At 36.0% G+C, this 16174-nt stretch overlaps 1 non-coding gene across 1 annotated transcript; it reads left to right on the plus strand.

The window, feature by feature from the left end:
• The first annotated feature begins 433 nt into the window (after window positions 1-433).
• Window positions 434-506, plus strand: TRNAR-CCU. Its single transcript has one exon. It is a non-coding gene; the product is annotated as a tRNA-Arg (tRNA).
• Window positions 507-16174: the final 15668 nt, after the last annotated feature.

A 16174-nucleotide genomic window follows, 5' to 3' on the forward strand; every position in this document is an offset into this window, starting at 1 on the left:
TTTAGAAATGGGATTTATCTCTTTCAGTAAGAATATTAGTTGAAAAGTATGAAAAAGATCAGTGTGCCACACTCCTGTATTCTGTTGGGGTAGAAGCCATAAATGTATTTAACTTGTACACCTTTCTTAAAGAAGAGAAAAATAGAAAACAGGAATTAGAGAAAAGACCCTTAATTAAAATCAGCTCACAAAATTGTCATATATTAAACATTTGTTCTTTACAAAAACAGAAGGTCCTACACAGGCTATAGATACATGAGGTCTAGAACAGAAGAAAAGATCAAAAGACAGTGAGCTTGGCGGGAAATATGATTCACTAATAAGGGACACAATAATAAATGTGTGCCTTGTAGCTCAAGGATTAGTGCACTGGTCTACTAAAACAAAGGTCATGAGTTAAAATCTCGTCAAGGCCTCTGTTTGTCCTTATCAGGCCCCAGTGGCCTAATGGGTAAGGTATTGGCTTCCTAAGCCAGAGATTGTGGGTTTGAGTCCCATCTGGGGTGATATAATGGGACTGGGGGTTGGTATAATGGTTGAGGTATTTGCCTCATCGACACAAAGTACAAGGTTTGATTCTCATCCTTGTAAGGTAAATTGGCTAGGCTTAAAATGGGCCACAGGAGTAGCTAGCCTAGTAATTAGCTATGAACCTGTGGAATGAGAAATGATGAAACAAGGTCATGCTAGTAAGAAAAAGCATACTTAACTTTATCAAAAGCTGTGAATGACGTGCAGAACAAGTGAAATTAACAGTATACATTTAAAGGAATTAACTGAGAAAATACTTGTGCATAAACAAAATTATGAGTCAAATAATAAAACAAAAATGAGAAATTAAGTCAGGATGTGTTGGAAAAGTAATGGATATGAAAAAAGGAGCAATGTGACAATGCAAAATAGAAATAAGACTAATCTCACAGTTTTGTTTCAAGCTTGTAGCAGATGTTGCTAGAAGCATAAAAAGAGGTACTGTCCAGCTTTTAAGTTTCCAAAATCTGCACAAGAATAGGGCATTTCAATAAAATGTGCACATGGAAAATGTGATATACTCAAATTAAATAAATGTTCATGCTGTTGAACAGAATCATGGAAATGAGCAGTGCCAACAAATCGCTCTGGTTTAGTGAAAAATGTAATACAGTGAAGCCCGAAAATGCATGAGAGACAGTAATACTGGTCTGAAAGGCAGATTGTTGGAATGAACCATTGACAGTGGTCTGAAAGGTAGATTGTTGGAATGAACCATTGACAGTTAATGGACAGAACAGGGAACATTTTGTCAGAAATTACTTTTAAAACTTGAGGCTAGATGACTCTAAAAGAGAGAGTGATATGTACACACTGATAAATATTCTATACACAGGATGGCACTATTAGATCAAAAATTGCTATGTTTGTTCAGAATTCTGAAGTACAACTTTCTGTTTCAGATAGTTGTGAGGTATCCTAATATTTTGGCTTTTGCAGGCTGTGATCAATAATAATAAGACTAATTCCACATTTTTTTTGCTTTCTCTCTATATTTACAACATGCAAAACTCAATTTCTTTATTTTAAACCAGGTGACTGAGGGCATAGTTTCAGCTGTCCCAGCTCATGTCACTATTGTTCTAATAATATAGCAGTTTCTTCACATGTCTGTGTGAGCAATCCCAAGAAGAAGGGATTCAACAAAGTTTATAGATGAACATGTAGCGCTACATCTAAAAGCTAACAGTAAGAGAATTAATTAATCTGGAAAGTGGCAGCATCACAAGCATAGTCATCAGATGGGCTTCCCTTGAGCTTCTTTAGCTCCCTAGTCCTATAAGCAAGACTCAGAACTGTTCAAACTTTAGTGTGATATTTAGGACTGGTCACTAAACACGAGCATTCACACTTAGCATTTGCTAGAAGGATGCATTCAGTATATAGAGCCAGTCATCAATCACTGTGCTGTGATTCATTATTAACTTGTAGCTTGACAAACAAAATTATTCAAACAGACGTGAGAGAACAAGTCCTTAAATTATGAGTGAAAAATACTTTGAAAAAAACTTTTTTAACAAAATTTGTTTGCTAGATGGTATAATGTAGACAGGTTACTAACTACTCAAGAAATACCCAGGCTTTACGGTATTACGGCATCCTTTAGTCCTGGCTGTACTAGATTTTCATTTATTTTAGAATATATTAAGACTTATCCACAAGCTTTTAATGATTCTGCTAACTCTGATATGATTTCCACACATTTAGCTCAATAACTCTTAATTTCCTGTTAGAGAGTCTCAGGTAAGCCTCATATTAAGAAGCTTTCCAAAGAAAAATCTTCGGCTCATGACTGACTACCAAGGGCATTGTATTACTTATGTTCTGACACATCTCCTTATTTTCTATAACATGTTCATGTTCATTCTAGACAAATGGTTATGACCTTTCTCCTTTCTTTGAATACATCATTTGCCATTTGTGTAAATTAAACCACATTTGATGGCTGCATCTGACTTCTCTCCAGTATCCCTTATTAATATAGAAAACTGTTCCCCAAAATATTAGCAGATAGTCTTATGGTTATGGTTTTTCTGATCTTGGATGCTCCTTTGTGATATATATCCTGTATAGAAGCCAAATATTTTCTATGACATGTTTAGAATATATTGAATGTTGCTGTGAAATTCCATTCAACGTCTGTCTTAACAACCTGACTTGTTCAAATATTTTTTTAATAAGGGATTTCATCCTTTCTTTATTTTAGCTTTTGGGGTTTCTTCTCCAGTTTCTGTAGTTGTTTTCTGATATTTATAAATACACTATGGGTAGAGTGTCACCCAATAATTACCTGCCTGATTTTTATTGTCTTTTAATGGTACTAGACAAAGATGTTCCTTAACTTGGACTATAATGAATAATACTTTCTCAGAGCAATTGTCTTGTGCCTTAGTGGGCTACTTCTGATTATATTTTTAATGAAACATTGTACCACATATAACACATTTACACATACCACAAAAATATACCCAGGTTTTATATTCCCTTCCTGAACACAATATTTTTTTGTTTCTTCTGGGAGGATGGTGATCTAGTTCCTTACATAACCAGGACTTGGACTTATCTACCTAATTTGTGCATTTAAAGACCAAACTTTATAAGTAGATGTTATCTATTTGTGTCTATTTTTAACTGACATTAATTTTAGTTGTAACATCTAAGTGGTCTGGATACAACTATAATAGTATGTAATGATGAACTGTGAGTATTTCTAAGTGAAGTATTTGTGCTGGTTTCTGGAATGTTCTGGATAACTATACTAGTATGTAATGATGAACTGTGAGTATTTCTAAGTGAAGTGTTTGTGCTGGTTTCTGAAATGTTCTGGATAACTATACTAGTATGTAATGATGAACTGTGAGTATTTCTAAGTATTTCTCTCTCTAAACTCTAATAAATCCAAAATTCTTCTCTTCGCTCCCTCCAGGGCTTGCACATTTGATAAAACAGCATTCAAAATCATAAGCCAAACAAAGTCAACCATAGAGGTGGTCCCATCTGCAAAACTCCTTGGCATCACTATAGACGAGCACCTCAAATTTGATAGCCATATACAACAAAAGATAAAGAAAACCCACCAAAAGCTAGGTATGCTCTATAAGAACAACTGCTTTCTCTCCAACTCCGCTAGACATTCCTTAGCAATTACCTATCTTCTACCATCTCTACTATATGGAGCCCCTCTCCTTACTAACCTGTCTTCTTCCATCTCCACTAAACTCGAAATCTGCTATAATAAAATCTCTAAATTTGCTACCAAATCTAAAACCTCTTCTCACCATTGTCTTTCCCTACAAACTATGAACTGGCTAGAACTCCCTAACTACCTAGACTACCTCCAACTAACCACTGCTCACAAATTAATATTCTACCCTGAAAAATGCCCAGCCCTAGCAAACATCCTTCCGCCATACACCCCAAACAGATCTCTTAGATATGAACACCAAAATTTAATCACCATCCACAAACCCAATCGCCCTGCTGGCCAGCTCCTTCTCTCCTACTCTCTTGGCAGGAAATGGAACTCTCTCCCTTCTTCTCTTAGAACAACATCTAACACTGAAGCCTTCAAAATCCAACTTTTCTCTTACTTATCCTCTAAACATAAGTGCAACTGCTTACATCCTACATAAATCTACATAAATTCCCCTTGAACCCTCTACATCCTTTCTCTTTACTCTGCCCTAATACTATCTTCTTTTCTTCTCTTTTTCTCTCTCGATCACTGCTTGATCAAACTATATTCTACTCTCAGTTTATGTACTTTCTCTCTCTCTACTCCTCATATGTAAATATTGTAAATAGCATGTAACCTTAGACCTTCTTTTCATACAGTCAAACCTGCTACTTAAAGGAAACTACTAAATCTATTGTATCTACCTTCCTGAATGATGTTGTTTGAAGTATACTGTGTGTATTTGCTTTTTTACTAACTGTATTCAATGTAATGTTATTCCAAATGTTTATATTTTATTACTATCTTTTACACTATGTAACTTAGATTGTATTTGCTTTGCTTTTGGAGCTTTTCTCCCCGGGCCTCCACTGAAAATGGGTACGTTCTGGCCCAGTGGACTTCCCCGGTAATCAAACTGGAAATAAATAATAATAAATAAATAAGTGTTCGTGCTGGTTTCTGGAATGGTCTGGATACAACTATACTAGTATGTAATGATAAACTGTGAGTATTTCTAAGTGAAGTGTTTGTGCTGATTTCGGCATGCACAAGCACATCACACTGGATAAGTCACTGGAACAGTATTCATGTAAGTCAAGCAAAATATTAATATAATTTTCCACAGATATATTGAAAGCAGTAAGTTTTTGATGCTACAGCCACAAACCAGTTCTGCAACAATTGTCATGGCAAGTTTATTTTTATTTATTTATTTTACATTTGTTGACCGGGCTAGTCTAACTGGATGTATGTCCATTTTCAGTAGAGGCCCGGGGAGATAAGCTCCACATAAAGAAGATTAACATAAAAAGATTAACATAAAAAGATTAACATAAAATGATTAACATATAATGCATGTACAGAAGTTATTTGCAGATTATTACATAACATTTCAATCGTTGAATACACAAATTATTACAGAACATTACATAAATTTGCTAGAGACTTTATTCTCAAGGAAATGTTTTTTTTTTTTTTTTTAGGATAGAATAAGGAACAGATATGGACTAGTCCATGAAAGTAAAAGTACTGGATGAGAAATACTGGGTCTGCAGTGATGATGATAGGAATGCCATTTTTGATTAGTCTGGGTTTGTACAGGGGCATAACCAGTGCATTGTCATTATTTTCTCTTAGGTTTGCTAAAGTTCTTCAGAGCAGTCAAAATACTGTATTAATGGATAGCAGTAACAATTGTTGTGGCCCCACTTCAGCCAAATACTTTAAAATGTTTGCAACCACCTGTCCCTGCAACTGCTCTGTGATGCTAGCCTTGAATAAATCAGCATAAGTATATCACTTGTAGATTGGTATTGTTCTGTGGTCCGTGGCAAGTCCCACTGTAACCACAAAGTCATTATTTAGCTTTAATGCAGTTTGTAGGTTCTGAAGTTAAGCAGTGCAGCTCCAAACTGACCCAGAGATGAAGGAATACCAGACATTAGAGTAAGCCAGCTACACAGTACCAGACCAACAAATCATAAGGTTAATAGTTTCTTCAGTTATGGGCTAAACCATCTTGCAGTAAGCTGGTGTCTGACTTTAAGATGCCAGTCTATAATGGAGAAGGAGAAGAAGGGATGCAGACATCAATGGTACAGACTGAAAGGAAGAAAGAATGAAGTGATAGTTTATGTGGCTCTAGTAATCCTGACTCTCTTAAGGTCCTTTATAGAATCTGCATCCTTTAATTTGGCCAGCAGTTTTGTATATGAAAGGGATAAGTTATATTTTTCCATATCCAGTCTATTTCTTTCTTTATAATAACTGTCAGTACCTGCATCTCCAGATTACACTTTATTGGATGCTTGGATTAAAAGAGAGGCAGCATTATGACCATTTTTATAGTAAGGAGACACAGATAAGCACAAGCTAAACAGCAGTCGTATTAGGAAGTGGCAAATAAAAAAATAATGGCGTGAATATGTATGGCAAAACCAAATTGCTACTTAATTTCTGTGTGCCTACATTTGCATTTATTGAAGAATGGTTGCTAAAATGTTCCAGACTTGTTTATTTACTTCTACAAAGGTTATATTTTCTTTGTTGATCACACAGAAATGGAAGAAATAAACAAAAACAAACAGCGGTGCTCAGCTCCAGCATGGGTACCCAGTTATGCAATGTGTAGATGCTCAGCTATTACTGATCCAGGTGGGTTTCAGGGTTCAGAAGTATCACAGCATATGATGTTAAAGACAAAAATAATCTCACTGTAATGCACTAGAAAAAGCGTATACATTCACCCATTTCCTTATATGCTGAAGACAGTAACTGTAGCTTCTACAAGGAAAATGATGATATAATATTTAACTTACCACTACCTGATAATTACTTACTTTTTTGCATGGAATTTTGCACTTAAGAAAAATGAGAATTACATTTCAACAGCTGAACAGTTGGTTCCTTCCCAAAACTAAAACTCTTGTTCTAAGAAGGAAGCTACATAGAAGGCTAATTATTGTTCTGAAATTGCAATGCATTTTTCATGCTCTTTGTTTTCCAGGTGATATGCATTTAGAGTGATAAACCTGAGATCAGTTAAGAATCGTATACTAGAGCTATAACTGATATGTGCAGTGTGTGAATAATTGCCACTGTAGCGTTTTTTATTTAAAATACTCTTTCTGTAGCTGTCTCAGATGTTTTATAACAGACTAATCTGAAAAAAATTCAGTTCACTTTTAAGCCTTGGAAATGTAAAGTGATGTCCTTTTTCATAGTCCTCTAATAGTCATAATAACTGCACAGATCAGCAGGGGATATTTATACAAAGGCAGTGCTGATAGAAGGTGGATAGATTTGTCACAGACACATACTTTTTATTTAGATACGGTGGCTATGAATCAAGATATATTTTTTACAAGGAATCATTTAACTCATTTAGTTAGCTTTGCTAATTGTGTCATGGCGTACTGGGAAAATGAAATGTTATTCTGCCAGGACTATTTTAAACCGCATGTTGTATGGTATACACGCTATCTAGATGATATATTTGTTGTGTTTAATGGTGATGAAACTCATGTTTCCGAATTTGTTCAGATACTGACAGAGATGACCAGCATTTTGAAATTCACATTAGAATTTAATAGTGAATTTATAGAATTTTTGGATGTTTTATTAACTAAAGACAGGGTTAATCAATGTTACACTGCAAGAATATATCGTAAACCTACATACTCTGTTTTTTACATTTCAAAAGTACTTATCCATATTACCAAAAGCATTGTGTTGTAAAGGGACAACTTATACAGGCAGCCCGTATGGCCACACTAGAACAAGATTTTTAGATTAATGTCTTTTGCTTAAAGAAATGTTCCTAGCTCGTGAATACCCATTAAAATTAATTGATGAATTGATATCTGAGGTTACCCACAAGCGTATATCAGGTTGGTACTTGGTTTAGACCTATATTGTGCAGTCTTACACAAGCAGAAGAGGAAGGGCTAGACAATTTAACATTACCTAACAGTGTTCAAACTGATAAAAATGATGTTAACTTTGCATTAACTTTCAGTACTTAATTTTCACTTGATGCAAAATAAATAGCGAATATTTTATGTAAACATTGGGCTGTGCTTATTGATAATGCCTAAATTAGAGACAAAGTCCCAGAAGCACCTAAAATAATTTATAAAAGAGGCTTTAATCTTAAAAAAATTATTGAGAGAGACTTACATAGTAATTATAGAACTGGGGGTATGTTAAAATGTGGATGTTGCAATTATTGTAAGTTTATTAAAACTTCAATCAGGTTTACAATAAGAAACTTTACCTAGTCTATTAGTGGTAGATATAATTGCAACAGCCCAGGAGTAGTTTATTTAGCTGAGTCCCAAAGCTGTCCACAGTTTTATATAGGAAATACCGAAGGACAATTGAAGCAACAAATTTATGAACATCCGCGGTGGTGGTGCTGCAGTAGCATTGTCGCCTCACAGTAAGACGCTGTCCGGTTCGATTCTCAGCTAGAACATCTTCTGCGTGGAGACATGCGTGAATGGGCGTACCTTCGTTGAAGGTTGTGCATCAGGGCTGGTAACTCGGCATGTAAAAATCAACTATCAATCATTAGTGGACCGGAGTTCCGCTGTGGTGACCCCTAACCGGGAAAAGCCGAAAGACACAAACAAGTACAGCATACATAAGCAAGATTGTAATAATGCACTAGCAAAGCATGTAATTGAATATCCTGGGCATTCCTTCTCATTTCTTGTACTAGAGCAGGTTAAAGAAAATATTAGGGGTGGGCCATGGCAATTGTTATTGGAGCAAAGAGAATTATGGTGGCAAGTTCTAACCAATGCTTATATGTACCCAGGTTTAAATGAGTCATGTTCCTTAAAATGTTTATTAAGATTAAAATCTTTGGAAAGACGTTAACTTGTTAAGAACTTACTTTTTAACTTGTCTTGGAAACAGGTTTAAGATTCTCATACTGTAGTTTAATGTATTTTTGTATGTTTTAGAGTGGGTGTTTATTTATATAAACATAACAATATATACATATATATATGTTTTTATATATACATACATGTTTTAGTTATGTGTAATATTTCTTTAATTATGAATTGATGATCTGATGATGTCACTGTTGGTGGTTTATTTAAACTAAGAAAGTTTTTTCTTTCATGTTTTTGTCTGAAGAAGGTCTTACATTGTTACGCCCGAAAGCGCTAACAATAAATTTGGAAGGTCTGGTATACCACGCTGCCTTTTTGTTTGTTTTCTGTAGTTTTTATTTATGTAATTGACTTCCATTTCTAATAAGCAGTTTATCCAACTGACATAGGAAGTGATGCATTTAGCACACATTAAATGAAAACACTGATGACCACAAATACTTCTGTAGCTACTCTCTGCTGCAGATGCAAAATGTAGAAACATATTTTTAAATTTGTTTTTCTTTGTTTTGCTGAACAGTGTGAGAGGCACATTGCTCCTGTTTTTCTGCTTTTACTTACAGCTTTTATATATTTGCAAGGCACTGTTTGACCAGTCTAGATTCCCACCTTCCTGACCACAGCTCACAATATCAGCCTTACAGGTGTCCATATCGATCATCCTGACCAGCTGTTTTACAATTATTTGCACACATTCTATTTGCAGGCAGAACTAACATTTGCTCATGTGTATGTTTATACAGAAAGCAGATAGAGAAATACGCAGATAGTTATTATATGACTTTTCCTGCTAATCACATGATAGCCGTGATTACAGCAGAGAGCTGGCATATGGTCATATGACATTTCCCCTCTTTACATATATTATATTAGGGTTGTCACCTTGTACCAAGGGAAAGTCGCTTTTTATTTTTTTCCTGGCTGATAGGATGCATTTAATATGCTTTAAATGTCTTCATACATGTTCTGGTGGTCATTTTATCCATAACTTATATGGATATACATTTAATAGCCTTTTAAATAGAAAACAGTGAAAAGTACAAATACTCTCCAGTTTCAAAGATTGGAAATCAACTGCAAACTCACTGTGCAGTTAAATTTTTTAATGGATAAGTTATTTCCTTGTGAAATAAATGTGTACATCTCTGTCAGTATCTGTGCTGTATTTTCATTTCTACTTGGAACTTTCAGGATACATGATATGGACCAGGAAGCAGGAGGTTTTGGACATGGATTGATTATTTAGTTTGGCAGGGCCTCTGTGACTTTTTAATAAGATGGACAGTTCCATTTATGGGGTGTGCTGGGATCCAGTGGTTTAATCCAGATGTAGCTGTATGATGAATCAGTAAGGCAATTATGGGAAAGGAAAGGGAAGGCCATGCTATGCTGTGCAAAACTGTGAGGGTCATATTAGTTACACATGATGATATATAATAGACAATGGTGAAGTAAGTCTAATACCGATACTGAACATTGCTGAACAAAGGAATTCCAAATGTAATGGTGGTCGAGAAGAACTGGTAAGACAGCAGCTAGGATCACCAATGAAAGGACAGCATGCAAAAAGTGTTGATAGTCTGTTTCAACTCATTTTAGACAATGATTACAAATGTATAGAAGTTTGAGGGTGTGACGATTGGGGACAGATGGACGAAGGCTGCCAGCCTAGTCAAATAGAATTTGATGTATAATTCTGGCATTTGTAAATAAATGTAAAATACAGGCATGTTTTCTTGATTGTAAAAGAATATTGTGAAATGTGGAACTGCAAAATATGTGACAACATTGCACTCTACTGGCCCAGTGAAGCATGGTGTGACCCTTTCATGTTAGAATTCGGCTCCAGTGCGTCTGGATGAAGGTTTCATGCCCATTGTTTTAAGGCTAACGTTTATGACTAGAATTTAGATGTGGAATGTGCTTTATTGCTCTGGTTTCTCTTAGAATATACATGTGAAATGACTTACATTGTTGTAAGTTTCTGAGCAGGTGTTAGATTGCTAAATAATGCAGTTTGTTTGCCCGGGAAAACCTAGGTGTCAACATGATGTAATTTGGGAGGGACCCAGGAGACATGTTTGTTAGTAATGTTTAAATACTATTTGTCACAAAAGACCAAAGGCATTTTAATCTTGGATATCTAACTCAGCACACTGCCTAAGCTCACATGTAAGTTTTAGCACTGTGATTTCTTGTAGGAATAGTTAAAGCTAGTAAAGATTAATTAGGTATTTTTCTTTGAAATCAGACCTGTCTTACTGTATTATTTTAAGTTTCTGTGTGATCTCTGAACTCTTAGATATCTCTGTGGTGTAGTAGTTTTGTCTTGTGTTTTAATTATTGATTATTAAATATGTTTAAAACCTTCTACCTGTGGCTGGTTTATGTAGAGATAAATTATGCTTTAGAGTACATTATATATTTCTAGAGTTTACTGTCTAAGTCCTTCCAATAAGTGTAGACTGAATAGTCACATTACCATTGCATAATAATATTGCACAGTAATAATTAGACACCCTTTTATGGGCCTTTTAGTAGCTGATATTATTAGCTGGGTGGTGGCAGGGATTACTACCTTATGGTCTGGGTAAAGGGGCACAGCTGCAGAATCTGTGTCAGCCTTTCCCAGGCATGTCTGTGAAGTTGTATAAATACTTATCTCAAAGTATGTGTGTTGTGTCAGCTACTTGGCAGGGACACGAAGCACTGGTTGGGCAGAGAGGGTACTGGAGGTTTTAGCTTGCCCAGCTGGGCTGAGACCTGGACCCTATAGCTGTGCTAGTGGGGAATATTATTGGAAACCTGGTGAGCAAGGGAGCAAACAGCCCCAGACTGACTGTGATCTCAAGGGAAATTGTACTTTACTGTGTGTATTAATTATCCTTTCCTCTCTTCTAGCCTAGATGACCTCCCTGGTGTTAGTGGTGAGGATTGAGGCTCCTTGATTGCTGGGTCAGGGCACAGTCGTCATAGAGGGCAATTGCATTTATTTATTTCATGTATTTATTAATATTTTATTGATTCTTTTAGTGCTACTGGGCAAGTTAGTTTTCAGGGGATCCAGAGGAACAATACAATATAATTGTAGATAATGCAACATAAAATATCAATACACCAGTATGAAACAAGCAGACAAACACACACGTGTACATACACATATTGCAGTTTAAGAAAAATTAGTACATAAAAGTAAAACTAAAGTGCAATAATATTAAAGTGAAGTGGCAAAATACAGTAAAATAAAAGAAATGTAGGGCAAAAAGGACAGAAACAATTAGTAGTAAAATGAATACCTTCAGTTTTAAGAACGGTGAAAAAAAGTACTAAAAAAGAAATAAAATGCAATTGTAAAAGAAATATAAGACAAAAAGGAAAACTGAAATAGAAATAGAAAGGACACAATGTTAAACGCACTGTGTAAAAAGTAGAAACTTAGTGAAAAAGAAACTTAGTACAAATATGGCAGATTACAGGATATGAGGCAACTGGAAGCATCTTCACTGAGTAAAATGGTAGAGTAGGATAAATTGCTTTCATGCTTGAATTGCAGTAGTCAGTGCAGTGAAAAGAAGAGGTGGTGGTAAGTGTGCAGTTTGAAATGAGAATGGATTAGAGGAGTAAAACATCACTTGGGTATAAACTAAGAATGGCTGGAATACATACATATACCTCACAACATCATGGCTAACTACAGGTCACCATCAATGCTCCTAGAGTCTCACAACTCTTACCTACACCTACTAGAAGTACTCACCATCCAATCAAACACCATATTCATGGGTGACTTTAACTACCCCTCTGTAGACTGGGAAACATACACTGCTTCAAACTCACAGGCACAACACCCTAGAACAGATAGTGCATGCTTCAAACAGATGATCAGACATATTGGATCTGATAATTACCAACATGGGAGAGCATTGCACCCCACTCCCATGTAATGTCCTCACTAGTGAGGTCGGATCATAAAGCTGCCTCATTTGAAATAAAAATTAACCTGAAAAATCCTGCTAAACAGTAACAGTTAGGTTACTATTCAAAGGCAAAATACTTCCTTTTAAGTGAAGGTTTGTCAAAATTCAAGGCTTCCCCTAACTCTGAGACCACACCTACTTATGCAGAATTATTCACAGAGTCCCTATACAAACATGTGACAGGCTGCATACAGACTGCAAGAAATAAAGTCAAGACAAACACTAAAAACAAGCCCCACTGGTTGCATCCTCATCTAAACAGGGTATATAATAAAAGAAAAAAACTCATGGCCAAAATCAGGAAGTGAAACTCCCTTAAAGACAAGTGGTCTCCTATAAAACCAAACAAGACAATGTGAAGAAGCGTTTGCTAATGAACCTAGTTACAATTCATCGTCAAATTATTCTGCCATTCGCACATTCATTCTTAAAAACATAGCTGCTCATATTATGTCTACTCTGCGATCCATGTAGCTGCTTCCTGGCCCTGTAAAAAGTAATTGAAGTTGTCTCTTTAACCCAATGCCACAGTCAAACACAAAACACAATCATCAAACAACACCTGCCATCCTTGAAAAAAAAGGTTATGTGACAAACCCCCCATAATGATATTACTCATGTGGTGTCCAGCCAAATAAAGTTGTGCTGAAGTGATATTTGCACTAACATTAACGCAAACAAAGCAGTTTGTTAACACATCCCTACTTTCATTACCCCCAACCACATAATATGTTTGTCAGTGGCACTCAGGAATCTCCCAGTAATGACACGTGTAGCCAAAACAGCATACTTAAACCTCATAAACAAGGAGGAAATAGTGCCTTGAAAGTCACAATAACCAAAAAACACCAAAGCACACAGGAATCCAGTGACCACAGCTCCACAAAGTGAATAAGGCAGCAAAATTTAATCTTGTTTTAACGCTTCAAAACAAAACAACCGCGTTTTCGTCCACCTACATACAGAAATACAATAAAAAGCAAATTCCCTCCTTTTATACTACTTCCTATAACATTTAATCACTTGAAAACCCTTTAATATTAACTAATTAGTGACTAAGCAACTAATATAATAAATATTAATTATCTAAAATTCAAGTTACAAGTAAACTATAGTAATGAATGTTAGTATAAAAATTTGATATAATATCACAATACTACATACAAAATGTCAAAAAGGAGTGAATTTTTCAACCCATTTAAAAACACACTAGTGTGCAAAAAAATGTTAAAATTAAGTTAAAAGTAAAACTTAAAATGCTAAAACTGTAATGGATATGGTATACAAAACTAAACAATACTGCCATCTCCTGGCTTTGTAAGCACAATACAACTAAACAGGTTTCAACCAAATATTGTCTTAGCAGAAGCTAACATTTATTTTAAAAAATAACCCAGTTAAAGCTTAGCAGACCTGAGTTTAAGAACTGGGGCCAATGAGACATGATCATTGAGTCCTGGTAACCTATTGGCTTCTAATTTGAGTTGCCAAAATAGCTCCCTAAACTCAATAGTTGTCTCCCAGGGACCCCGCCCCCAGGGTCCAATTCCACTTTTTCAATGATAAAAAAACAAAAAACGCTTCAGTGCAATACGTACTATGTTTGTAGAGGGCATTATTAATGTCCTGCTTCTTGATATCGTTAAGGTGTTCATATATCTTCTTCTTCTTCTTTCGGCTTTTCTCGGTTAGGGGTCGCCACAGCGGATCACCTGTCCACTCATGATTTGCAGTGGAGTTTTTACAGTGTCAAGTTGCCTGTCCGGCGCCCAACCTTCCACAGAAGGCACACACATGCACACACTCACACCTAGGGCCAATTTAGAGTGTCCAATCCACCTACAGCATGTCTTTGGGATGTGGGAGGAAACCGGAGCACCCGGAGGAAACCCACACGACCACAGGGGAGAACATGCAGACTCCACACAGAAGGCACCCCAGCCAAGGATCGAACCAGAGAACCTCTTACTGTGAGGAGGCAATGCTAACCACTGCACCACGGTGGCCACCCAAATTTGTTCATACATATATATGCCTCTTAAATTTGTCTTTCCTATATAGAAACACCCACATATTTTACAAATAGCAATGTATACGACCCCAGTAATATCACAATTACAGTGTGCGTTGGTCTCTACCTTCTCATTCCTAGCCTTTAAACTCAGACTGTTTCCCTGAAGTACATAAGGGCATTGTGTGCAAGAACCACACTTGTATGTGCCCTTCCTTTGTCTGCCCTGTTTTGTTTTATGATTTTCTAACATTTCCTTAATTTTCTTGCCCTTCCTGTAAGTGAATTTCAGGGGGTCCTTAAATAGTTGCTCTAAGTCTGAATAGTTGCCAAACCTCTCCCAGTTCTTGGAAACAATGTCCCTAATATAATGAGCATTGCTATTAAAATTCAAGACAAAATTGCTACTCCAATTAATTTCAGTAGGGACGTTGTTAGCTTCCTGATGCACTACCAACTCGGGAACCCCTAAAATAGGGCTAAATCTACCTCTCCTCTCCTTCTTAATTTCATTCTCAATTTCTTCCACTAAACCCAAAGGATACTTCCTTTCTAAAAATATCTTTCTCAGTTTTTTACTTTCTACAGTATAATCCTCGTCTAAAGAAGTCATTCTGCAACTCCTAATGAATTGCCCTTTTATAATTCCCCTCTTTTGACTAAAAGGGTGGGCACTAGTAAAAAACAAATAGGAGTTCAAGAATGTCTCTTTTCTATACACATTTGATTTAAATATTTTCTCCTCTGGAACCTTTTCTACTACCACATCTAAATACTGTAGTCTCTTATGAGAAATAACATGATTCATATACTCAATAAATTCATATAGTATCACTTCGGGTCTAACCTAAAAGATGCAGATGTCATCTAGGTAATGTCTATAATAGCTCCAATACTGTGAGTATTCTGAATGAAATAAATATTTCTCCTCTCACGTGGACAAGACTAGGTTGGCGTACATGGGGGCACAACAGGCTTCCATAGCTACCCCACTTACCTGCTTGAAGAACTTGCCTTCAAAAGCCAGGTTATGTGACAAACCCCCCATAATGATATTACTCATGTGGTGTCCAGCCAAATAAAGTTGTGCTGAAGTGATATTTGCACTAACATTAACACAAACAAAGCAGTTTGTTAACACATCCCAACTTTCATTACCCCCAACCACATAATATGTTTGTCAGTGGCACTCAGGAATCTCCCAGTAATGACACACATAGCCAAAGCAACATATTTGCTTGTTTGGTACTTCTGCCATGTATGCGCAATCACTAACACACACCAATATACATTTATCACAGTGATCACTAGTCATTTGCACTGTGGCTATATTGAGTTCCCATTTACAAATGACATCCTACAGTATTCTCCAAAAGCCATCATAATATGCCCATGGTGTGAATAAGACAAACATGTCTTGTAATAAACACAATAATTTCACCTCACTTTAAACTGTTTGATATTAATTTGCCATACTTCTATTATTTTTCCCTTCCTTTACAAAGTATGTGGTTTCCTAACTAAATAACTCCAGTAATCCTCAAGTAATATTATACTGCTATCATATACGTTCAGT

This window comes from Protopterus annectens, chromosome 1.part0 (genome assembly GCF_019279795.1).
Source record: "Protopterus annectens isolate FY-2018-M chromosome 1.part0, PAN1.0, whole genome shotgun sequence".
Taxonomy (NCBI): Eukaryota; Metazoa; Chordata; order Ceratodontiformes; family Protopteridae; genus Protopterus; species Protopterus annectens.